Genomic DNA, 25,953 nt, shown 5'->3' on the forward strand with positions numbered 1-25,953 from the left:
ATGATCTCAATGATTATGCATCACTCGTGTTGACAATCCGACGCTGACAGTCCCTTTTTTGGTTTCATAAAACATTCATTGCTTTCCTGTCGAAATATAACTAAATCAATCAAAAGTATGCTGTACCAGAGCCGCAGAAGACGCGGCATATATTCATAAAAAGAGTTGTTGGTGAATACTTTGCGACGTCTTTAATTTCGCGTTAAAAAAAGACAAACACATGAGAGACTACAAAAGAAACCCACAAATTCTTACGAGCGCGTCTCCTGTTGGTTCTCATGTGCTTATCTTTTTTTCTGGCCACTATAAGAAGATGTCGTCAAAAAGTATATATTTATCGCCTCCCTAGCATCGCCTGTTTTCAAACTGCTTGTCCAGCCCGCTCACAAGCAATGACTCGCTTTGCGATGGCGACCAATGCGCGGGTTATATCGTGGCCTTTCAGAAACCTATTTGGACGGCGGGATTCAGATATGGAATGGACAGTGACTGTCTGACCGAGCAGCCGGCAGCAACTACGAAATTGACCCGAGATTACCAGCACGCGGCCGCAGTTAAACCACGCTGCTCGAGTCAGCGTCTATCTATAGCATCCCTGTTAGGGCCAGCGGCCGAGCAAGGCTGTAGACTACGTATACGGCTCGGTTGAAATGTCAAAGTTCAGATCTGAAGACGTTCCCCACTGTGCCCTGCAGCAACCACCGCAGAAACGTATAATAGCGAACGCCTCCTTTGTGGCGTCAATATGCCCTCGTTCTCGTTGCCCGACGCAAGTAGAGACGGCCCGGCTGGAAGTGAGATTACCCATGGGACAAAACAGTGCAGCGTGCTCGATCAAAAAAGGGCCACGTGCCGACAGGAAATATGGTGCCTGACGTCGGTGAAGTGATATACACAGCAGCGAATAGGAAGGAGGACAGCTTGAACCAGTAAAGCAGCTCATCAAAGGCCCGCATCGGTTTGGCTCGCTCTCTCTTTCTCCATTGCAGGATCGAATTTGCTGGAAGGAGAACCCACGTGACTTACACAATGTTGTTTTTCAGCAATGTTCGGAGGAATGATTGATTCATTGGCTCTGACGTTTCTTAGAGACTCTGCATGTTAGACGGAACCAAATGAATGCAACAGGCAGTAAGGCTATAGGGAAAGCGTAGAGGACATTAATCCTTGTGTTTAATTGTAGTGTAGTAATATTGACCCAAATTAAATGGAGGTGGACGACACATAACCATTTTCGTCGGTGGTATCTGAACCCGTCGCCTTTGAATTGCGTGTCCGATGCTCTCCGAATCGAGCAGGCAATTTTTCGTCCACTTCATTTCGATTCACGTCGCAATTTCTACGCTATACATTTAAACACAACATAAAAGATCTATGGCACGTTCAGATATTGATTGTATTTATTTATTATTTAAATGCAAAGTATTTCTTAGTGAGCTTGAGCGAATTTGAGCGTATCTATCTATCTATCTATCTATCTATCTATCTATCTATCTATCTATCTATCTATCTATCTATCTATCTATCCTCATACGACTTTTAGCTCTCCTGGTCGTTTCGACAATGGTATCGATACCAAACTTGGTATGGCATAACATGACTCTATGAATAACAAATTTGACTAGTCATAACATGAAAATCATGATATGTATGTCATGAATGTCATTATTTACATTTAATTGTCTGGCGACTGCTCTGGCGGTGGTTTCGTTCACATGGCATGTTGCAACACTGGTATGGTATAACATGACTGCATGGCGAACACAAGCGACAGACCCTAACATGAAAATCATGACATGCATGTCATGTAACAACATGACTACATTCCACGCTTATGATGCGCTCGCGGCCGTTTTTCTAGCTTCACTTATACCAAGTTTGGTATTACGGGACGTGAATAGATGACGAAGGTGCGTGACGGGTGCAAACATGATAATCATGAGATGCGTGTCATGTAACAACATGACTAAATGCTACGCTCATTATGCGCTCGCAGCCGTTTCGCCAGCTTCACACGTACAAAACTTTGTATTACGTTACACGTACGAACGACATAAGTAAATCACACGTCCAAGCATTATAATCGTGACATCCGTGTCATGTAACGACATGACTACATACCACACTCATGATGCGCTCGCGGCCGTTTCGCTAGCTTCACATGTGCCAAATTTGGTATTACCTCACGTGAATAGATGACGAAGGTAGGTGACGGGTGCAAACATGACAATCATGAGATGCGTGTCATGTAAGAACATGACTGCATGCCAAACTGAAGGCGCCAATACACTTCGATGTGACCAACCGCGCGTGCGCGCCGGCGTTCGTGTCGTCGCGTCACGCCGACGATTCCACGCCAGATGCCCGTCACCCCCGGAAGCTTTTCAGGCCTGCGCGTCACGTGACGTGACGTCGACGACGTCACATCGCGCCGGCCGGCCGGCCGCCCTTCGCTGGGTGGCTGCGCCAGCCGCGAGCGCCCTTCACGCCTACCGACTCGGGCGAGGTTCCTTGACACCATGTCCGCACGATTTATCAAGGTATCCATTGATTGTATGGTTTAACGCGCCGACGCAACGCAGGCGATGAAGCGCGCCGTAGGGGAGAGCTCAGGATCAAGTTTTACTACCTGGGAATCTTTATTGTGTGCCGAAATCTCGTACACACGGGCGTTTTTGCTTTTCGCCTCCATCAGAAATGCGGCCGCCGCAGCCGGGTATCGAAACTGCGCCCTTGTGCTCAGCAGCGCTACGCCTTAGCCACTGAGCCACCGTTGCGGGGGAACTTATCAAGGTATCAAGAAATAATGAATATCGTGAATGGAATAATGCGTATTTATTTATCACAGCCAGACGCCGTCTGTACAAATATCACAGTGCACATTGTTCTCGGTCCAGGCAGACGACAGGCAACACAAGATGTTGCCCTTAATGCTGAAAATATGCCAAAAGTACAAAACACAATATCTTGCCACATAAAACTCAGAAAACCAAACAGATTGTAACAGCAAAAACATCCCCGAGCTTTGGAACAGAAAAAGCACACTTTCATTTAAATTGTAGGTTAGAGGAAAACATACCATTCGTTTATCATAGTAGCAGTAGCAACACAAGGTATCAGGTTCAAACACTTGCCAAAAAATACAATACAAAAGAACACTGGTGACTAAATTGTGGTCCACAGCATGATAAATGACAAAGAAAAGTAATTGTACTGCCACAGGTAGGTGCATGTCCTAGGGAAAAAATCAAACAAAAATCTAAGAAAAAAACAAATCACAGTGCACAACATGTCTGTACACAGAGTGCACAAGGAAAGTGTACACAGCTTAGGTACCAAAACGGACTGTACAACTGCTACAGTGGGCACCGAGGCAGTTCGAGTTAAAAAAAAAGAAAAAAGTACAGCACCTTTAAAAGCTAACAACTTGTAAAGAGATACAAAACTGGAAACAAGGCTCAAACAAGGGAATGTATTGCTTGAGCCAGGTGGCAATAAGTGCAGCGCTCCTCAGACAGCATCGACAGGTTGTTCAAAATTTCCAACAAGGAACTTACTTTTTGAACTGAGTCTGGTACAACAGCGCTACCAAGGTTCTTGATTGGTGAACCTTGATAGCAGGCAAAGACTTCAAGGTTTGCAAACACGGTCAATGACGCATTCAAACAAGGTTCACGATAGTCGATAATGTTCAAAAACATGGAGCACTCTTCTTTATGAATCACAGTCCACTTTGGAGAGAGAGATTGTGGTTATATCAGAAGAAAAGAAAAGAAAGGTGCCGACCCGTAACTGTCTCTCCTTACGAGGACACCTCAACAGGTCAGCAGAGGAATGGGATATGGGGAATAAAAGATATAGAGAGAAGGAAGGAGGGATAAAAGAATAGAAGGAAAATAGACGGATAAGAAGCCGCCAGCCAACGAGAGGAAAAAAGAAGGAGATAGGAAAGTGGGGATCCGGTCGAAGCAGTCCAAGGGCGGGGTGCCACAATGCGAGAGCTGCACGGCATCAGGAGACCGCGGAGGGCGAACCAGTCGGCGGGAGCTACGCTGAAGTCGGAGATCGCGAGGGCACAACCGTCCAGCTTGAAATCCTCCGAGCGAAATGCCACTTTGGAGACACTGACACCCCTTGCAGGCGAGCCCTTAGTTCTTCGAGGGACGAAAACCGGTCTCGTTCTTGCTCCGCTTCATATGACGCCAACGACTCTTCTACAGCACGGGCGAGTTGGGAGGCTTCTTGTCGGCTCCTCTTGGCGTCAGGGGTTTCTCTCGTGCTCTGGTCTCGTACTGATAGGTAGGACGGACAGCCGGAAAATACCGTTGGGACAGATCCAGGACGCAACCGTGGTACTGGGAGTGCAACTTCAATAACTCTCCCTGTCCTTGGATCCGTCTACGATGTCGTCTTCTCGATGCATGAAGCGTCGAAATGATTCGCGCACACCTGCAAAAACGTTTCAAGAACGTCTGAGACGCCACTTCTCAAAAGAAAAAAATGCGCTCCCGTTTGCATGACCGCGTTTACAGTCCGTGTAGCTAAAACAAAGTCTACCTACGTTTCGCAAGCATCTAAATAAAAGCGCTGCGCTAAGCGGTACAAGCAACATGAAAGGAAACACGGGAGCGTGATGTCACCGCACTCTACGAAGCGCTTCCACCGAGAGCTTGCAAGAATGGACGACACCACGGCACTGTTAGTGAACAAAGCGCAGCTGACCATCCTTGCTGCGAACGCTGCTGGCGTCAGCGCTTCGCGAGGCCCGGCGGCCACACGCTCAAGTATTTCCCATCATAGGTGATTTCTACCCGAACAAGCAACGACAAGCTAAGAACAGGAGCATCTCAAATTCTTACCTTAGTGCACGAAGTCGGCACGAAGTCCTTCCTAGGAATGGCGCGTAGCCATTGTTTGAGAGCGTCGGCGTCTTTAGGGAAGGAAAACACTTGTATCTTCTTTCCTGTTTTGTAGTTGCCGGTGCATCCGGGTACACAACACTTATTCGGCATTGTCGCATCACTCCAGCATCACGCACGGAAACGAAATTGCCGCAAAACAACAACGGAAAGCAACAAACGTGAAACACCGTCAACATCACGCCGCCGAACCGTCACCACCGCCGCCCGCGCTGCGCTCGCTGCCGCTGCGGCTTCCCCGAGAGTCGGCCGGCCGGAAATGACGTCAAATTGCTGGGCGCAGGCCTGAAAAGATTTTCCGGGGGTGACGCAGATGCCAATCTGCCTGCCATATACTCACAGGCGTGCGCCGCGCTGCGTTGCTTTGACGTATGCGCGTTCGAGCGCGCCCGGCGTCCCTCAATCCCGAAGAGAGGCAGACGCAGTGCTGCCCGAGTAACGTCATCGGCACGAAATGCAGCATGTCGCGTTTCGCACCGGTTGCCGCCGGGCCGCGCTGACGGACGCTGGTCGCGCCGGTCGCGTCTGGCGTCAAACTACGCGTGTTACAAGCGTAGCGTCGGCTGCATGCGCCCAGCGTGCGCGCGCGTCAACGTTACGTCGAAGTATATTGGGCCCTTCATGATGCGCTCGTGGCCGTTTCGCTAGTTCCACATATGCCAAATTTGGTGTTACGTGGCGTCAATGGATGACGAAGGTATATGACTGGTGCAAACATCATAATCATGAATTCATGACACGCGTGTCATGGAAGAACATGACACAATACCACCCTTATGATGCGCTTGTGGGCGTTTCGCTATAGCTCCACATACAGCAGATTTGGTATTAGGTGATGTGAATAGATGACGAAGGTAAATGACACGTCCAAACATGATAATCATGACATTGAAGTTCCATGGTAATAAGGGTACGTTGAAGTTATGTACGGCATAATTTACATTTGCCTCAGAGCATTGTGCTGATTTTAAAGTGACATATCACCGTTCCTCAGTCGCGCTTCGCATATTATTTATTCTCACTGTACGTAGGATCTGCCCATTTTAATTTGTTTGTTTATTTATTCATTCCTAATAGTTTATTGTATATCGATGGCCAGTCCAGCGGGCCCACGATGCAGCATAGAGACTCAGTCTTTCTGTTCCGACGTGGGAGCGGCTGAAGTTTATTCATTCATCAATCCAATAATCAACTGATCAGTCCAATAGTTTTGTTATAACAGAACGCAGATTTATAACCATTTAGTCCCCACTATTTGCCAATCTGATTGACTATTCCATTAACCTTTGAAGCAACTGCTCGCTTGTTAAAAGGTCGATTAAATAAACAAACTTGAAATTAGTGCAAGAAGTTAGGCTGAACAAAATAAATCCCGTATTTTACTTTAAAGTTGAAAACTATAGCCTCCCGGATTTGCCTAATTCCTTGACCCGCACTATACCGCGCATTAACGCCATCAGGCAGGAGCGATGTGCCAGTAGGATAACGCTGCCGATTTTCAACTTCATTATTGAATATCACACTTTTTTGTTCATGTTAGTCTTCACATTTTTTTTTGAGTACTTGGTACTCTGTTACGGGAAAGCTTAAAGCAGCCCAGTGGGCCTCGCATTTGATGAGGTCCTGTTGACAAAAATTACAACCGCTTTCGAACTGTTTGTGCATAGAATAAATTGTGAACGGTGTAGAGAATTTTAACCACTGGAGAAGATAGAAACGTCTGTTTAGAGAAAGTTATCGACGATTTAGAGTACTTGAACTATGGATGCCGAAAAAGCCGTCCCGCGGGCCTCACATTTCATGAGGCAATAGAAGATTGCGATCAGCGGATTGTATTTCAATGGGGTGTTTAGAAAAAGTTTATTCTATCGTGGGACGCAACAAACCTATGGAACCAGTGTCTGTACGACAAGCACAATAACAAAATGTCAAAGCACAACACACAAGACAAACTTAAACAGTAGTGTCCAAGTCTGTATGATGTCCCTAATACATGTTACTAATGACTACATACACTAAATATATACACTAATCGCAATATGAACAATGTACATAATGATATATATACAGAATTGACAAGACTTGGTGAAGATGCTAGTAACTATATACCCCAGGTATCAATATTCGTGCGATTCGCATAATTTACAGCGTTAGAATGAAGCGCATATGTACAAGAACTCACACCCATACGGGGCACAAACAAACACATAGAAACAGTAAGCACATACAGATTGAATTCACTAATCAGACAGTTACAGATGACCTGGCAATAGAAACCAGGCCAGGTGGAAAATTAATCGAACACGTCTGTCAACTACGGACAGAAAGCGGCATGACCATTGTGGAAATTATTCCTGCCCAAGGAAGAACAATTCATCCGACAGAAACGGTAGAAGTTCAGTGTATAAGCGTTCCAGAATCGGAACGAGAGCACGATGACGATGACCTGCCGCAACAGCCTCAAACCTATTACGCCACAAACAAAAAGCTCCCGCAGCTATTAGAAGGCGTGCATAGCGACTACGCAAGCAGCGACCAGATGTGACAAAGCGATTAACACCTAGGCCACGAAAACCAGTGTTAACGGCCTTCCAAAACACCTTTGCGATGACACATTGCTTCAGCATATGCTGGTTAGACTCCTGTAACGGGCAGTTAGGACAGGTGGAAGATGGGACCGTGCCCCATTTCTCCACTGAGTCCCGTGTTGGGAGTACTCTCCATTCAAGACGCCACATGAAGTCACGGAGATGACCAGGCAAAAACTTTGCCGTTATCGCGCTTCACGAGACATGTCTCAATTGTGCTAGATGGGCTGGAGGAACCAGCAGACGCAGAAGAGCCACCATTGTATCTACAATCCGGCTTTCGAGAATGCCCACATCAGGACAAACCTGCTGCGTGTGTCGACAAAATGCTACTGCCATTGAGTAAAATGCAGGCACGTTAAGTGTTTGTGGTGCAATTAGGCCGTGCATCTGGCAGTAAATAGCGTATCTTGGTGGCTAAAAAATAGTAGGCAAGATCACGCACAGGACACTGATCCCCGTGCAACAAGCGAAGTAAGAATAGTAGGGCAAGCAGCCGGTAACGAAGAGATACGGATGGGAATGCGAATCCACCGCAGTTTCTTGGTTGCCCAAGAGCTGCTCAGCAAACCAGCTCTGTTCCACCCGACCAGAAAAATGAGCCAATGAGGGATCGCAACGACCTAGTGATTCGTAATGGCGGCTGTACGACATGAGATATGTACCATGCACGGCCGCAAAACACAGTCTGTTGCTAAAAACCTTCTTTCGATCATCGGTAAATGATACTCTTGTGCTTCCCGGACGTGTCGTTTTACATCTTCGACTACTGAAACCCACAAGGAGGCTGATATGTCGTGGCAAGTATAATCAAGCCCCAGAATGTAAATGACGTCACTTTTTGAAGACCAAAGAAGGGCTTGGGCGTCTGGGGAACCAATGAATAAATATCGACATTTTGGAAAATTTAACGCAGCACCTGAAATTGTGCCATACTCAGCAAAATGTCGTAAGCTACGGGATAAACTGTCCTCATTCTTAAAATACAACGTGATGTCATCAGAAAATGCTGTCACCGTCACGGTACCACTACCTAAAAGAGGAAGGCCTCTAACGTAAGGATCAGCGATTAGCGATTGAAGGAATGGCTCGAGGCTGTGTACAAAAAGTGCAGGGGATTAAGGACAACCCTGGCGAACATCACGGGTTACAGGAAATGGCGCACCCTCCAAACCGTCAAGGAACAACGTGATGCGTATATTTCGGTATGCGTCTCTCAGAAGCTTAATGAAGTTTTGGGAGAAGCCAAATGCTGCTATTACGGTAAATATTAAGCTATGTTCGAAGTAATCGAACGCCTTTTCTTGGTCAAGTGAAACCAAACGTCCCCGAGCTGATCTTGCTAACATGTACGCAATTATATCACGCGTAATAAAGCAGAGACTGTGGATTTCTCTTCCAGGAATAAAGCACGCCTGACGAAGACCTATTAAAGTAGGCATCAGGCTTCTCAAATGTCGAGTGATAACTGCTGCGAATGCTTTATAATCAACGTTTAGGAGCGTTATTGGTCCCCACTCCTCTGGGCAAACCAAGGATGGGTCATGTTTAGGTATTAAAACAATTCGACCATCGCGAAAGCTGTCAGGGAAATGGAAGTTCTCAAAGCAGTTGCGAATAACAGAGGTGGAAGGAGCACCACTGTCGACCCAAAACGTTAAGCAGAACTCAACAAGCAACCCGTCCTGCCCGGGGGCCGAGCCACGCTTCATGGAACACAGTGCCTCTTTCACTTCCTCAGCTGACGGGCTCGTGCAAAGTTGTTCAGCTACTTCTGATGAAATTTGAGGGAGCCTACTTAACATTGTGGCTGTCTCGGTGGTACCGCGATGTGATGACATTGTCGTACAAGCCATGTTGGCAAAGTGAGCTAAGAAAACTGATTGATCACGTGCCGGCGGCAACGCAGTTGGTAAGAATCTGGTGGTCCGAGTTCCTAGTGGACTCAACGGGTTGAGAAGCGAGCTTTTCGCAGTGCGCCGAACCTCAGGGTGAGCACATTTTTTACGTCTGCAACGCCAAGCAGCCACCGTCAATGACGACGCGGCAATAAGGCGTTGAAAACGATCCCGTAACTATCGTTGCTATGCGTGCATCAAGGGTGTTAGTCGATCAACCCGAAGAGCAATACGCAGCTTTGTGGCAGTGTCCGCTAGTTCTTCGGACGTACGGCGTCTAAGGGCACGCCCTGATATTGAGCAGTGTAAACGCCACTGTGTGTTGAGTGCGTCCCACGCTTCCGGGCCGGATCCCAAAAAGATAGGCGTGCAAGATTCTGGATAAACTGGAGCGTGAACGTGCGTCGTGTAGAATGCGGATGTCAAGACGCCAAGGTTTCACTGATGATAAAAAGGGAAAGCAAGCCTCAAGCGTCACTGGTCAGTGGTCTGATTTATAAACAGGGGGTCATGGTAATGTTACCATAGAATTTCCTAAAATTACCTAGAGGGGACTCTGTCGCTGCGATCGTTCAGCGACCATGGGAATGATGGGTATATAGTGCACGCATTTGCCTAGTCTTCGTACTTGCAGTTTCGTTCATTGCTGCGTTTCGGTTTTGTTTGAAAGGAAAGAACGAACCCTTTTGAACTTCGTGACCTGGTTTGGAAAGGTAAGTATTAAAGAATAAGGTGATGAAGCGCAACCGCTGAACATTTGCTGATTTTTGTTTCGTGAGAAAACAGCTCCAAGCCACACGACTACACACGGAGCCAGAAGCAGGTCAGAAGTACGAAGATTAGACAAATGTGTGCACTACCCATCATTCCCATGCTCGCTGAAGCGCCATGCATTATAACAGCTCCCATAGACACTAACGCCAGAGTTCCCTCTAGTGTGTATTAGGAAACTCTATGAATGTTACTACATCGGAGTGTGATACGTAAGAAGCTAGCGTGCTCGGCACATAGAAACGATGCAACCGGCTAGACGACGTGCTACGCCGCCAAGTCCGGGCATACTGTGGTCCATGCACTAGTCTGTACGTATCTATCAAAGAGAAATGTTGGACCAGACGACGCATCTCCCACGCGTTCCAATCATAGTGACCCCATCCTGGGCCTTGCACGTCAGCTCCCGTGTCTAATACACAATTAAAATCTCCCGTAAGTATAACATGACGACCGTCTAGGAAATACACGTCCAGGTCACGGAAAAAAATTGTTAGACATCAATGCTTGAGCTGGCCCATAAATACACAAAACGCGCAACTTGAAGGATGATATAGGACGCAGTCGAAAGGCGATACCTGTCCGATCCCGTAATAGAAAACACGATGATGATGATTGCGTAGAAGAGCATGGTTAAAATAATAATTTCAACTCAATTGAAGCAAGATGTCGCGAAAGAAAAGTAACAGTCTAAATTAAATTTACGTTTGAATGCGCGAACGTGGCTAATGGTCAAAAAATTGGTTTCTTGTAAACATAGAATATTACAATGTTCTGCGCGGGCTATGCTAATAACTTCGGCATGCTTCACTGGGTAACGAAACCCTAGAACATTTTAAAGAAATCATTTTCAGGGTTTCAGCAATATTGAAATGTTTGTGAGCGGCTGACCTGGTCGTGTTTCGGTACCCGGGGATCTGTCCGGTACACCGGGGATCTGTCCAGGGGAATTTGAGTACACACACTACACAGCACATTTCAACCCTCTAGAAGAAGGTCGAGGTTTCTTCAGTTGCTGGGACTCAGAGCGGCTATCCTAGGTGCCGTCCGAGCTGGTGCCAGACTTGTGAGCACGCTTTACATCTCGCGGGGCTTGCATTTCCACGTCACATTTGTCTAGGCTAGAAGAGAGTCCTACTGTCTACTCCGAGGCTGAAGCTGCTTCCTGATAAATCAAATAGTGGTAGGGCTGCAGCGTCAACGTTGTCGCCACCTCCGACGGCCTTGATCACGGATTGCTTGTCGAGACACGTCAGTAAAGGGCCCCCATGGCTTCTTTGCTACTTGTTCAAGGAAGTCGCGAGCCTGGCTTTCGAAAAGAGCCAATGGGCTTTGCTAATTCGGTTTCGATTCTGTTCCTTGCGAAACACCCGCGCCCGTAGACCTCATAACGTTGGCGTGTACTGAGCACTCAGCTGCTAGATTTAGTGATAAGTACGCTGCGTCGGTGCCTACAAGCGTTTCTTTCTCGGCTCGGGCTGACATCAGACATGTCACGGCATGTTTGCCTGAGACAGACACGAGGTCAACCACGATGGCTTTTGCTATCGGTGAGATGGGCAAACATGGCGCGCTCGGGTTGGCCAAGTCGCACACTACTTCGTTGTCTAATGTGGCATTCACAATCGAATTCCGGCATTGTTCTTGTACAGCTCCGGGTTCTAGCCCATCTGTAGCCGTTGGTGACACGCACGGTGGGGTAGGAAAGGTCCCCGCAGCAGCGTCTGAATATGAACGACGCACAGGGCAGACGGTGGTAGGGTGGCCATCTTCGCAACGTCGGCAGGGTTGGTCGCAACCTTCGCTTTCGTGTCCGTGCACACCACAGCGACCACAGAATGGTGTTGTGCATTGTGCTCAACAATGACCACTAGAGCCAAACCGACGACAAACATGTTGCAGACCGCGGTACTCCAAGGTGACTCAATGACCAGATACGTGAAGATAGTTGGGTACAGAATTCGTGGAACTCATTTCCATCCGGACAAGGCGTGTGCGTGTGAGAACTCCGCCTCTTGCGCTCATGAAGCCAGTGGTCACAGTCAATACCTTGCCATATGGGGACAAAGCCTGGACGAGTACCTTGTTGGAGACAAAGGCTGGTAAGAGCAGGCAAGCAACGTCAGTTACTGCTGGCCGACAGGAACAACAGAAATACGCTCGGCACCAATGGTTAGTTAGCCAGCGTCGATGATGAGAGTCATGGAAGCCATGCTCTTAACAGTTACTTGGAATTTCATGCCTACCATGTGCTCAATGCAGTGTACTTCTGAGAGGCCAACTATTCAGGCCTTCGCGTAGACGACGGTCTCCGGACTAGCCCCTGCAGGCACGAAAAGGCTGAAGGCCTGCGCCCTCGAAGGCGTGCATGACTGTGAAGGTGCCATGGCAAGATGAGGTCGACGTCCCTGGCGTGGAACACGCAGGAATGTCAACAGGATCGCTTTCTGTTCGTGTGCTTAGAAAAAAGTGTGTAACGATTTAGAGTTCCAGGTACTCTACTATGGAAGAGCTGAAAGCCGTCCTAGCATATATCAAGTGTGAACAATGTGTGTTAAGAAAAAAGGGTAACAATGTGTGTGTAGAAAAAGTTGTTAACGATGAGCAGAAAGCCGTCCCGTGGGCCTGAGCATGTAACCCACCTGTACGTTTGGTTTACCACACTGCTATCAAAGCGTTAGAAAAAGTGGGTAACGATTTAGAGTACAGGGTACTCTACTATGGGATCAAATGTGATTAGTATAAGTGGTTAACGATTTAGAGTACTAGGTCCACTACTATGGGAGATCATAAAGCCGTCCCGTAGGCCTCTTGCGCTCACGGTTCCACCCGAAGGGAAGGCTACATAGACTCTTACTAAAGATTACCCTTGCTTCAGCCGCATCCAATTAAATATTTTTCAAAGGTCACTCTGCGTAACCTTCAAAAATGTGCAAGCTACACTATTGATTCAGTTAATTGATAGTTCCTCACTATTTTTTTGTTTCATTTTTGTTAAGATGTTTTAAAAGTACTTTACCAGCCACATAAGGTTTTTATTGGGGACATTGTAGTATTCTAGGTGGAAAGGAAATAAGCATTTCATAAACGTTTATATCTCGGAGGACTACGCTTTGAGAATGATTCAGTACACGACGGCACTGAGATGAACGGTTCAGATTGTTCCAAATAAGTGTCTAGCGCAAAGGCGTTTCGTGTAGTGTTTAGTTGTAAAAAAACGACATAATGAAGTAATATTGATGGCGCAGCAATACTGTTCACAGTGCTGATTTACCCCTTTGTAATTTTGAACGCCCAATAAAGCAGCCAATTCTGTGAAGACAACTCATTTTCATGATGATGTTAATATGTGGAATTTAACGTGCAAAAACCACCATATGATTATGACAGACACCGAGGTGGAGGGCTCTGGAAATCTCGACCACCTGGGGCTTTTTAACGTGCACCCAAATCTGAGCACACGGGCCTACAGCATTTTCACTTCTATCGAAAACGCAGCCGTCGCAGCCGGAGTTCGACGCCGCGACCTGCGGGTCAGCAGCCGAGTACCTTATATATCCACTAGACCACCGTGGCGGGGCGCCAACTCAACCCCGCTTCCTTCATAGCGTCGTATAATCGATACCTCGCATCAACGGCAGCCTAATTGAAGCTTCAGCCCAGCTCATTAGTGCTCCAGCTCACGTACACCAGAACCCCACAAGGACTCCCTAAGCAGCTTTTAATTAGCTCTGAGCTGGTAAACCCAGACGGAGGATTAGCACGACGGCCAATACGAGGTATACATGCGATATATCGAGTGACTCTCGTATACACTCAAAAAACGGCCTATTTCCGCGATATATGCATGTACCCACCTACTCGCATGCAGTACGCACTCACAATAGGCACTAAATGTATGCGTATTCCCTATGCCGTCTCTTGATTACCCGTGCTATAGCGCCAGCCCTGCGTTCTAACGATCACGACGCCACCGTGGACTGACGTATTCTGCTGCGAGGTACAGGCTAATTCGCCCGAGTCCTGACCATCCCTAAGTAATTAGAAGGGCGACATTGGGTCGGCTGCTAATGCAACGATAACGCGATCCCACCATGCCGCTTTAGCAGAAGACCACACGTCACTATAGAACTCGTACCGCGCGCGATAATTACGAAATAGCGGTGGAAACTTTACGCGGAATGGGGAAATGTCCTTGACGCAATTGAAATAGGACGGCTATGAAGCCACTCTTCCTATAGGATAAGCTACCTCACTACACTTGTGAGATAAAGCCATAATCGTCCCCACGCAAACTACGCGGCCGCCCTGTCAAATTCCGTCCCAGCGACCACCCGATAGGTGGCCACAGCCCGCCCAGAAAAAGATTCGGGAATAATTTTACAATGCAGTGAACCTTACGTAACTTCTTGCTCGCATTGCTGAGACGCCTTGCGTGCCATCCTCGCAAGTTCAGGGACTCGTTGGCTAACTTGTTGACCGATGACCAAGCACTCCGTGAAGAAGGGTGGTCCCACTGTTCATCGAAGAGATGTCCACCATGAATGAACAGTTCTCCGTCCAGGTGATGCCGACTGTTGGTGAACGCACACGACGAAAAACGAGTCGACGGCACCCATGACTATAGCGTTTTGCGTGTTCGCTTCTGCAGTTTCAACGGAGCGCCATCAGCGTTAGGCCTACCGTAACTTCGTGAACGAGCTCAGGTTCAACGTATTTTCCGGGCGTCGCACGTATTTGAGAAGCTTGCATGGAGGGAGAGAATTGTCTTGCGGGAGCAACTTCAAGATTGAAATGAAAGTCCGTGGCAAGTGTGTAGTCACTTTTGCACATTTAGAAAAGCATCCACAGTCATTGCTAGCCACCCAAACGCATTGCACGGCCACTGCACATTATGTGCGGCGTTGTCCGAAGGCTTGCCAGGCGCAAAGAGTTTCAAAAACGTTGCTCATATTTTCCAAGTCCAGAGGTTGAAGGTAGTTAATCTGGAGTTCCCATAGAAGATGCAAGGTAACACGGGCACCACGTCGTCAAGTCCAGCCACTGTCAGTGCGTGAATATGACAGCACTGCGACGCAAAGCTCAGCAGACAACGCAACCACCAACGTCGAGAAAAAGAAGCAAAATGGCGTTGCCATACCTCGAAAACACGCTCACCGACCAAGAGGATGATGATCCCATGATGCTTGGTTCATGCGTCGATATGACTGCAAAAGTTTCTTTATTCGCGCATTGGCTGATCTTGTGTACGTCACTGTCGATCGCCGCTACGACGCCGTTGTTATCACAGCGATCAGCGCGACTGGCGATTTAAAAAATAAAGTCTAAAAAACGCCATGTCAGCGTGCCTCGGCCAAACATCAAATGTTCTAGAAGCCTCTTTTCATGTTCTTCGATAGCAACTGCGTAGTTAGCGCCGTCGCCTTCGTTTTAACGATGTATACAATGCAGAAATCTGCGAAACCATCACATCAAGGCACGACTTTAAACATTCAGTCTGCACGTCGCATTTATTTTAAGAATTTGAGCGCATAAGCCTGCTTCTGGTTTTCGAGAAGACGAATATATTGCGGAACGGATCGTGGTCAGGCCGTCTTCAGACTCGCGATGGTGAACGTGCATTCCCACACGTTCCGCGTTGATTAAATCATGAGCTATTTAACCTGCCACCATTCACCCACTGCATGGGATGAATTTCGGGGGACGTAAATTGAAAATGTTTAACTATTGCCACGTGCCATGCCGTTCTGCGCAGCTGCCACTATAGAGCGACAGCCGTCGCGTCATTTATATAGGCTAGAGCGGACTGCGATTAACTTCCGATGGGCCCATCGTATCAGACAGTGCAGTATCTGATGATATGTGTGCGCATGTTCTGTGTTGTCTTCTCAGCGCTTAAATAACTGGCAGCGCGTAAGCTGTGGGTTGTTCTCTGGTGGAACGGCAGCTGTGCATGGGCACGCCGCTCCAATCCTGTTAGTGTTCCTTTTGTGTTCTAAGCGAGAGGCACAAGTACGCCTCCTTACTAATAAACCTTGTCTGCCGCACCCTCGTCTTCTGTGGATTCCAGTGACGACGACGCACGTGACACTATAGTGTGCTTGAGCGGCACTTCTTTGCGCATACTTTCATAAGACGCAACTAAGTTCCAAAATAACCACAGCTTATCCACTGTTGCGACGCGCGCCTCCGACGACGTTATGAAGGGCCCTACGAAATCTCATCGCTGCAACCACTGTTTCGAAAGACGGCGACGCCAACACGGTCCCGAAGGCGCCACTGCTTCGAACTCCGCAGGGAAGGTCACCAGCCGTTTGCTAGCGTAGGTTTCTCAGCTCGCGACTGCTTCTGCGCAGACCTGATAGACGAGCGGACGAGACGATGGTGAGTTAAACAAGGTTTATGTACAGCATATATACAGAGGCGTTACAAATTCGGCCCTGGGGCCGACAGCTTAGAGACCCGAACAGCCGAGCTCTCCTCCCTAACACATAGCTCTGCTCTCAAATGGGTCTGCTAACACATAGCTCAACTCTCTATCACATAGCTCTCTTCTCTGACACACATGTCGACTCCTAACACGTAGCTCGACTGCGACACACATGTCTGCTCTCCAACACGTCGGCTAACACATAGCTCAACTCTGACACACATGTCGGCTGTCACATAGGACTGCTAACACATAGCTCAACTGCGACACACATGTCGGCTCTCACATAGGACTGCTACTCGCGACGCGCCGCAGGGCTTCTTTTATATGCACCGGGTGGATTCTTTGAATAACAAAATGTCCAACCAGAAGCGCCGCTGGTCGTGAGGCCAGACTCCTCCAATGGGGTCGCCGCTGGGCCGCGTCCTTCTTTCTCATCGAATCTAGAGAGGCTGCGCTGCAGGTGGCTGCACCCAAGGACGAGTGACGTCGTAGCATTGCGTCAGACCCACCAGACAGGAAGGCGCCGGTTGTTTACTCGACGGGCTCGCTTGCTGAGGTGACTCACTGCACGTGCACACCAGAAAGGCGCCGCCGCGTGTTTACGCCGTTGAGTTGTTCGCGTCAGGCGGGCTCGGGGGCTGGCCTTGACACAGATTGCCTTTTTCAGAGGCATGGCCGTTCGCTCTGGACTCACAGGCATAACACCACGGAGTGAATGATGATGAGCAGGGCGAAGCGTCCGTCAGCCCGTCCATGCTTCTGTCCGTCCATTCATTCTAGCTTCCGTCCATCCGCGCGACCAACCGTGCGTCCGTCCATGCATCCGTCCGTCAGTCCATGCGTCCGTCCGTGATTCCGTCCATTCGTCTGTGTTCGTTTGTGTGTCCATTCAACCGTACGTACGCGCGTCTATCCATCCGTCCATCCGTGCGTCCATCTAGTGAACACTCCAAGTACCGGCATCTTCCATCTCGCATCCCCTGTGGCTCATACCCGTTCTATAGTGGGTATGATCCGCCTGTGGCTACGTACTACTACATATATACAATGAATGGACGAAGCTTCGTTCCTAAAAAAGAAATTAATTGATATGTGAGGTTTAACGTCCCAAAACCACCATATGATTATGAGAGACGCCGTAGTGGAGGGCTCCGGAAATTTCTACCACCTGGGGTTCTTTAACGTGCACCCAAATCTGAGCAGACGGGCCTACATTTCCGCCTCCGTCTTAAATGCAGCCGCCGCAGCCTAAAAAAGAAAGGTTTGGTCAAGTGCACGCCCACAAAACAATTTTTCCCAGCTTCGGTCCGTCGTATGGCGCTTGAAACAGCGGAATGTCACATGCTGCGCCCGCTAATTGAAATTTTGGGCAGCAGCACTCTACCGCACTCAAAGCACTGCGCATACGGTGTAATAGGAGCCGCCAAAGACATGCACTGCCCCCAATGCCAAAGCGATTATAGCAGCGGCATCCACAGGGTACGGTAGCAGATGACGCAAGCGGTGCCACGCCGTTGCACCGTAATTTGGTGCTTCGCCTGAGGCGTTTTCGTTCTCGTTTCATTTCAGAAGGCGGTAAATTGTTAGCAGCCGTGAGATAATGGTAGTGTTAGGAGGTGTGCTTTTTTTTCACGAGACTTCAGGCACCCTCAGGCGAAAGCGGCCACATAAATTCTTGGCGAAACAACAACGAATACGACGAGCTTGTTGAGCGAGACTGCACGCGTGTAGCGCGGGCAGCTTGAAACAGGCCGGCAGCATCGGTTGCACTGTCACGGCCGCTACAAGGGTGCTATCACGGAGCCATGCCTTCTGCTTTAAGACATGCTGTTTTTATCGTCCAATGCTCGCGGCTGGCTGACTGTGTTGATAACGCGAACGGACCGTCGCTCAGACCGCTTGCCAAGTGTCAAAAGCATTCGCATCGGAAAAGGTGTCGTTCCGCGATTGCTCCCCTGTGAATATCCGAACGGCTGAGAATATCCTTCGAAATCGGCGCTTGTTGCCGCTAGAGGCGCCTTGATGAATTACGGGTTGGTGGCGTTAGCCACCACCCGATCTAAAGGGTACAGCCATATCAATCCATCCATCCATCCAGCTGCACGGAGCCAGCCAAAACGAGATGAAGGCAGGAGGAGACATACAAGGCGTTGACTAATCATCAAGCTCCGTCTTGTTTTCTCGTGGATAGTAACTAAGGGAACAACGCGCAACTGTGGTATAGTGGTCAACAGATCCCCTACACCAAATTTAGAAACTAGCGATCCTTGAGTTGTCTGACAGTCCTACATACTTATGACTGATTATTAGTCATGAGCGTTGCCGATCGGGTATTTTAGTTTGATTCTAAATGTCAGGGTGAGTACTCACCATCCGCACTGAGCGACATCTGGTGTAAGTTGACATAGACAAAGGCACCGTGTGATGCTACACGAGCAGTGCGAGTATTAACGCGATAGCGTTAAAGAACCCATTTCGGAAAAATTGCGGTGCCGGTGTGAGCGAGAAATCATCATCTTAATCCAGAATCCAGAAAGATAAAAATAAAATAAATAATAAAAAATCCCAGCATATCCACGAAGTGAATGATGATGAGCGGGGCGAAGGGTCCGTCATCTCGCCCGTGCTCTCATCCGTCCGGTCGTTTTTGCTTCCGTCCGTCCGCGTGACCATCTATGCGTCCATACATGCGTCCGTGCTTCGTCCATGCGTCCGTCCATCCATCCATCTGTCTGTCTGTCTGTCTGTTCGTGCGTCCATCTGTCCGTACGTCCGCGCGTGTGTCCGTCCATCCGTCCGTCTGCTAGTCTGTGTGTCCGTCCATCCGTGCGTCCATCTAGTGAACACTCCAAGCTCCCATCTCGCACCCTTGCGGCACATACCCGCTTTAGAGCGGGTACATACATACATACATACATACATACATACATACATACATACATACATACATACATACATACATACATACATACATACATACATACATACATACATACATACATACATACATACATACATACATACATACATACAAGGGATGGACAGACCCTCGCCTTAAGGAGCTTCCCCCCTAAAAATCACAGTCCATCCGTCCGTCTGTCCGTTCGTCTGTCCATCTGTCTGTCATAGAGTGCCTCGATGCCCGCTCCTCCGCTGAGCGGGGGCGCGCGCATCGAGGTATCCTAGTCTGTCACTCACACTAGCGCCACCTGCTGAGTCATCCATAAACTAGGCAGTCACGAGCCGGTCACAATAGAAGGACACACCCACGGCTTTTGGAGCTTCACCCCTGATATTTCCCCGTCTGAGTGAGGATCGAACACAGGCAGTCTGCGTGGCAATCAGGTGTTATACCACGCATCTTCTTGGAAATATAGTGAAAGTAACTTCCTCTGCTTGGAAATTACAGTGAAAATAATTTTAGTGCTTTACAAACACACGCGTCCTGTGTACAGGTTTCGCAATGCAACATATAATATGGCAGCAGTGTTGCGTGGTGCAAGCGTGCATTGCCATCGGACATCTGAGCATGTGATTATCATAACGACTTCGTCGTTTAAAACCGTACACCTATCCCTAAAGGCTGCGCGTGCTGCGCGTGCTCCCTTGAGACCACGTAGTGGGTGCATAGTAAATTAGAAAAGATATCACGCGCATTATTGCTGGTGCTTTAAAGCAACCTCCCCATTGCATAATATGTGCTAAAGAGTTGAACTACCCCCTAGAGGGAGGATATCGCTATCGCATTGAACTTTTACAGGCGGAGCTTAAGGATCCCCTAATTTTGACAACGTCAGAGAACATTTGCGGTGCATGCACCGACTGGCACCCGGCGTGGACTATTGTTCGCCACCTCTCTCGCTCTCTTGTCAGGCTCCGCTCAAGGTGGTTTTGGCTACTTTCTCCAGAAATGCTTTTTTTTCTAGGGGTGGGTTATGTATTAATACGTAACCTGTATTGGTTACGTATTAATATAAAAGCCAAACTGTCTTCGTTCAATCAAAGAATAATTATTGAGATACAATGAATATTATGTGACACTTCACTTTAATGGACCCTAAATAGGAACATTGATTTTACAAACTGTCCTCTGAGCACTCTAATTTCATATGCTTCACTATCTCAAGCTGATTATTGGCGGAGAAAATTTGCGTTTAAAATTGATTTCCGAATTACGTGCCGAAATCTCTGCACGTGACGTAGGACATTTTAAAATGTGTTTTTGGTATTTTAGTGGCGTTGGCTAAATGAAGTTTATGCTAAGTCTATGACACCAACATCTTACAATGTAAACTTCATTTTCGTCGGTTGGAAGCCACGTAGGATCCAGAAGACGCCTTCAAAAATTGATGACGTCATAGTGCGTGGTGCGAGAATCTCACGGTGGCGTCGCCACTCGCATTTTCTTTTCACGCGTTTTCTCGCTTACCAAGCATCGTGTCACGGTAAGAGCGGTGTTTTTTGGATTGTGAGATTGTACTTTATAAATACTCAAAAAATCTTTTCTCTCGTTTCTGTCCCTTTAAGGATCACGCAACATTACCGTCAGATCTACTCACTTCAAAGCCGTCAATATAAATTTTCGTTAACGTCAACGAACTTCTTTAGCTTCTCACTCAACCCACATACAAAACCCTGTGCACATGCTTGTTGAGCTTAAGATATATTCGCCTAAATATTGAAATAAATAATCTTAGTTCATTTGACAACTAGTTTCTTTCTCTCACCTAATGCTCTTTCACCTTTCTCGTTTCAGGAAACAATGACGCGGTGCTGAAGGTCAACACCAACGGATCTCTCACCCAAAGCAACTGAACGATATCGGCTGGCCTGATCTGTGAAACGTGTGTCCTGAACCAGAATTTCTCGTTCTTTTTGCGCTTGCCTCTATCGTCCGCGTCTCGTGGAGTACTTGGTGAGAGGAGCTCTTGTGGCGTAGGTGTTTCCATCGCGGACATAGTGAAGTGGGAACAGTTTCGTTCAGCACCAAAAGGATTACTCGTCACGTGGCGTCGGAACACGGATCACCTCTGGTGTGAACAGCGTAGTCTCCACCAGGTGAGCTAATTTCTATTTTCAGTCATTCGGGTATATGTGTGCCACTCATTCCGAAGGCTTCGCTGTGCAGCACAATATCCTAAAAAACGCGAGGTAACCTGAGACGTATTACAACAGTCGTTGAAAAGGGTAGTCACTTACTACGTACGGCATAGCCTACATCTGCGGAACCACAGCACTCTTGTCAATCGCTTGCGTAAGGGAGCTGTGCATGCTGGTTTCTTTTTTAGCCGTGTGTAGTTTTAAGTGCTAATATGAATAGCGTGCCGAAAACTAAACGTTCGTTGTTCCTACGAAACCAATGTGAAGTTTGGCTGTACAGTGGTGTCAGAAAATCTCACGAAATCAGTGAGGTCATTCAAGTTTTGCCCTTGAAGCCAGTGAGACAAACGTGTTTTTTTTACAAGAACACCATGTACTCTAAACACGGTACAAGTTCTAGACGTCACAAAACTCACCAAATTTGATTGGATGAGACACCTACGGAAATTCTCTTTTGGTGATGGTGGTGGGCGTGGCTTGTATTTCTAGGTTGTAACCGTTTATCGGCTCCCAACATAGAACCATTTCAAAACGACGTCACATGTATAGACCCACACCGAAAGATTAAAAAAAAAACGAGTTACCAGTGTTTTCGCAACATCAAGAAGCTATTTCTTATCTGTCACGGATGACAGCTACAGACTCCTCTACGCACCATCGCCGCACCGACCATTCGTCCGCACGTTACCCAACATAAATACTTCGATACTTTCAGAAGTGTTTATCATCCAATGTGTTTAGCTTTTCCACGAGCAGGACTAGATTTATATTGCGATTCGACAGATGAAATACTCGAAAAAAGCCATTTTTCTTTCATTTCCCAACCCAGCGCCAGCGTCAGGTTTCGCGATGCCATTGCAAGGGGGCTTGCTTCTCATATCTCGAAAAAAAAATTTCGACTTCGGCAAAGTGTTAATACCACGCATGAAAGGGTAATGACACCCGGGCGATTAATCACGTGGCAAGATTAGAGTTGAAGCTTCAATCCATTATTCTCAAGAGAATTTACTCGAAGCGGTGCGTTCTTTTTGTTGTTGCTTTTTTTTTAGGTGCGAATGCGATTCACGTAGCATTTTTCAATGCGCGCTAAGCATCCCACTCCCTAGAGCGGAAGTAACAAACGTTGCTTTTTCGTGGTTTCTCTTTCTGGATTTTCTTTCTTTCTAGCATCTCTATAGAATATCCAAAAGCTGTTCATGAAAACTATGCAGGAAAATAATAATCCTCAAAGTTTGACATCCCACATTTAGGACATGGTCCGGGATGTCCGCAGTGGGGTGTAAGAAGGCAATCTCTTCCATGCCCCGTCTGTGTAATTTTGGATAACTTTCCGTGCAGTAGCTATGAGCTACACACCTTGGTTATCACTCTCAGGTCACGCATATTTGTGTGAAATGGCCTTGAGTGTTCCCAACAAACTTTTTCATGTTACGCAACTAATCACTCATGCTTCAGGACATGGCACGGCAGGGAAAGAAAGGCTGCTTGTGCTTGATGCCAACCCATCTTCCTCTCTCGATGGGATTGTACCCCGTGCAAAAAATTCTGTGGGTTGACCCTGTAGAGGATTATAAGAAAGGCCATACTGGAGGACTGCAGAGATTTCGACCATTGGTTTCTTTAACGCGCACATAAATCTAGGCTCTCGGGCTTTCTACAGCATTCTGACGTCATCTATATCTGGCCTCCGTGGCCTTGGATTCGACACTGCAACCTTCGGGCCAACAGTCTAGTGCCATGACCACCAGAAAACTGCGGTGAATAATTATATGTACAGGTACAGCGCACAAGTTGCTACGATACGCATGAAAACCTTCCATTAGTGATAATCACAATTAAACGCCACAGAACCAATGGTGGCTTTGAAGACTAAATACTTTCGGTGGAGCGTATAAACACGTCAAGGACGTGAATGGCGAACGTAGCGCACGCAATAAGTTTTATGAATTTGGTTACTGTCTTTAAAAGCGAATAAAACCGAATTTTTCCAAGATTTATTACTACGATGCGCGCGATTTCATCCTATAGTCACAAGCCTCTTGGCGGTGGTTGCTATTGTGCACGATCGAGTCGCTGCTGTCTACTCTTGCATCAAGACACCATTGTTTGCGGCATAAAAGTTTTGATGGAAAAGACGTCATGTTCTCGGCTTCTTTAGTCGCATTTAACTAAATAAGGCATCACTGTTTTTCAACACATTTTTTTTCTTGTAGGGTGAGTAATTGGTGGTACCATGCACTCGCCCTCGACGGTCATCCATATATACCAGAAATATTGAGTCCTCTCTCCAGAATGGGTGGTATACAGACGTCTCACGGGGTTAGTAAAACACGTATGCCTAAGCCCTATAATTGAGTAGAATGAAGCAAACATCTCATATTTCACATGCCTAAACCCTTACTTGACTATATAAGGAACTCTCTTGTAAGGGACAACGCTTTATTTTGGAGCACTCAGATTCCCTAACGGCCGTCTAAACCTATAGGCACATCACAGGCGTTGTCCCACGTCGGGTACCCAACCAAACTGCTACCGCTGTCGTTGGCAGTCGAACCTGCGTCCTCGTGCCTTGCGCAGCAAGGCCAACACCATTTTATCACCACGATGGGCGGACAGAACAAGGTGAAAATGCGTTCCTATCTGCTTGCGTGCGCGTATCATAGAGGGAGCACATAGTTTACTGTCAGTCGGGCAATATATCTATTAGTCAGTAAATATAAAATATTTATCTCTCATTTCAAGAAGAGGAAGGCGCCAGAAAAGAGAGCTCAGGAGAGATATAGACACAGCACCTTAGTCGTACGCGCGAAGTTCAGACCCATGTGGTTCTTCTCTTATTTCTCTACATTGTTTCAATGCACTGTTTTTTTTTTGTCAAATACAAACCTTAACTCTCTCTCTCTCTCTCTCTCACACACTTTCAAAGCATGGTTGCAAGATGGATGCTCGACCACTTAACCCATTTATATTTCCCTTCTTGCTTTCCCTCGCAACCTCAAGTAATCTTGTACACAGAATTCCTGAAGGAAACTTAAGAAAACTGGTAGAAATGACAGCAACTGACGTATACCTTAGAAAAATGATAGAAACGTCGCGATAAACGCATTTGCAGAGCGAACGACGCCATCGAAGCTCCGCGAGGTGGCAGCGCTGAACTGATCATCCGCGCATATGCAAATTACCTTTGCACACTTTAGAAATACGTTCCACGTGGTTGTGGTGCCAGCACGATGCGCTGCACGACTTTGAAGGAATACCGCTCGAGTATATCTACGCGATCCATCAAAACACCCCTGACAGCACAGGCACGGTCGTGTTTTTGTGAAACAACTTAAGGCGACACTGATCGAGGGCCTTGCTGTAGGAAGCGCTCACTCTGTTCCTGCTTTGCGGCGACCAACTCTGAAACCATGATACGCGGTTCACTATTTTTTGTTTGTGATTAAAACACACACCAACGAAGTGGAAGCAAATGACACATTGTTCAAGATTCTTTCGCCGTTTTAGGTGCTCGTCTGTGCATAGCGTCTTAAATTGAAACATTTCCATTAAAGCAAGCAAAAAATGAATAAAAACTTGCCGTATAGAAAAAAACACGCAAGGCACTGCTTGATTTATACAACAAATTTTAATGTATCATACCTTACAATTGGCTCTAATACGTCACCTACAATTGCACTGTTCATTTTACTATTCTGTGGTATAATTCTATGCTCACATTCCGAGATTCCTGTGACCTTGTCTACGAAAGCAACACGCCATTTCTGTGAGTCCTGTCTCTCTAGTAAATGAAACATCCTCATTTCTTAGATGAAACAAGTGCTCTCACACTTGAATCATGTTCTCTACAGAGACGCGCTTCAGCCGTCACGACACTAGTGATCTAAAAGCAGAAATAGTGCACGAACGGGACGAGAATCTCTTGACAGCTTTGCTACCCGACGACCGCGTTGAAATCCGGCAAAAGAAGCGGTGCGTATTAAATGTAGAACAGGAACAGTCGGATCAGCACTCACAGCTATAACTTGATATCTATTGTAACCGACTTGCAACACACATGGTCATGAGTGAGCCTTGTGGAAATCTATGTATAGCAGGAATGCTCACCTCTATTTGGTCACATCCACAGCCTCGGGGCTCTGTGCCACATGTGCGTCCATGCCTCCGTCACACCTGCCACAACGATCGTGCGGAAACTCGCCGCACAAAACAACATTATTGCTGTTTCACAACATAAAAACTAA

The 25,953-nt window shown here is 47.3% G+C and overlaps 1 protein-coding gene across 3 annotated transcripts in view; it reads left to right on the plus strand.

The window, feature by feature from the left end:
* Positions 1 to 25,953, plus strand: part of LOC119181772 (inaD-like protein) — a 307,108-nt gene that overhangs the window by 232,502 nt on the left and 48,653 nt on the right. Inside the window, exon 2 of one of the 3 annotated variants that reach the window (XM_075875375.1) lies at positions 21,366 to 21,667. The exons of the other annotated variants lie outside the window; for them this stretch is intronic. The gene's annotated coding sequence lies outside the window, so the exon portion shown is untranslated. The remainder of the gene's footprint in view (positions 1 to 21,365; positions 21,668 to 25,953) is intronic. 3 annotated transcript variants of the gene reach the window in all.

The sequence above is a fragment of the Rhipicephalus microplus genome, chromosome 10 (assembly GCF_043290135.1).
Source record: "Rhipicephalus microplus isolate Deutch F79 chromosome 10, USDA_Rmic, whole genome shotgun sequence".
Lineage (NCBI taxonomy): Eukaryota > Metazoa > Arthropoda > Arachnida > Ixodida > Ixodidae > Rhipicephalus > Rhipicephalus microplus.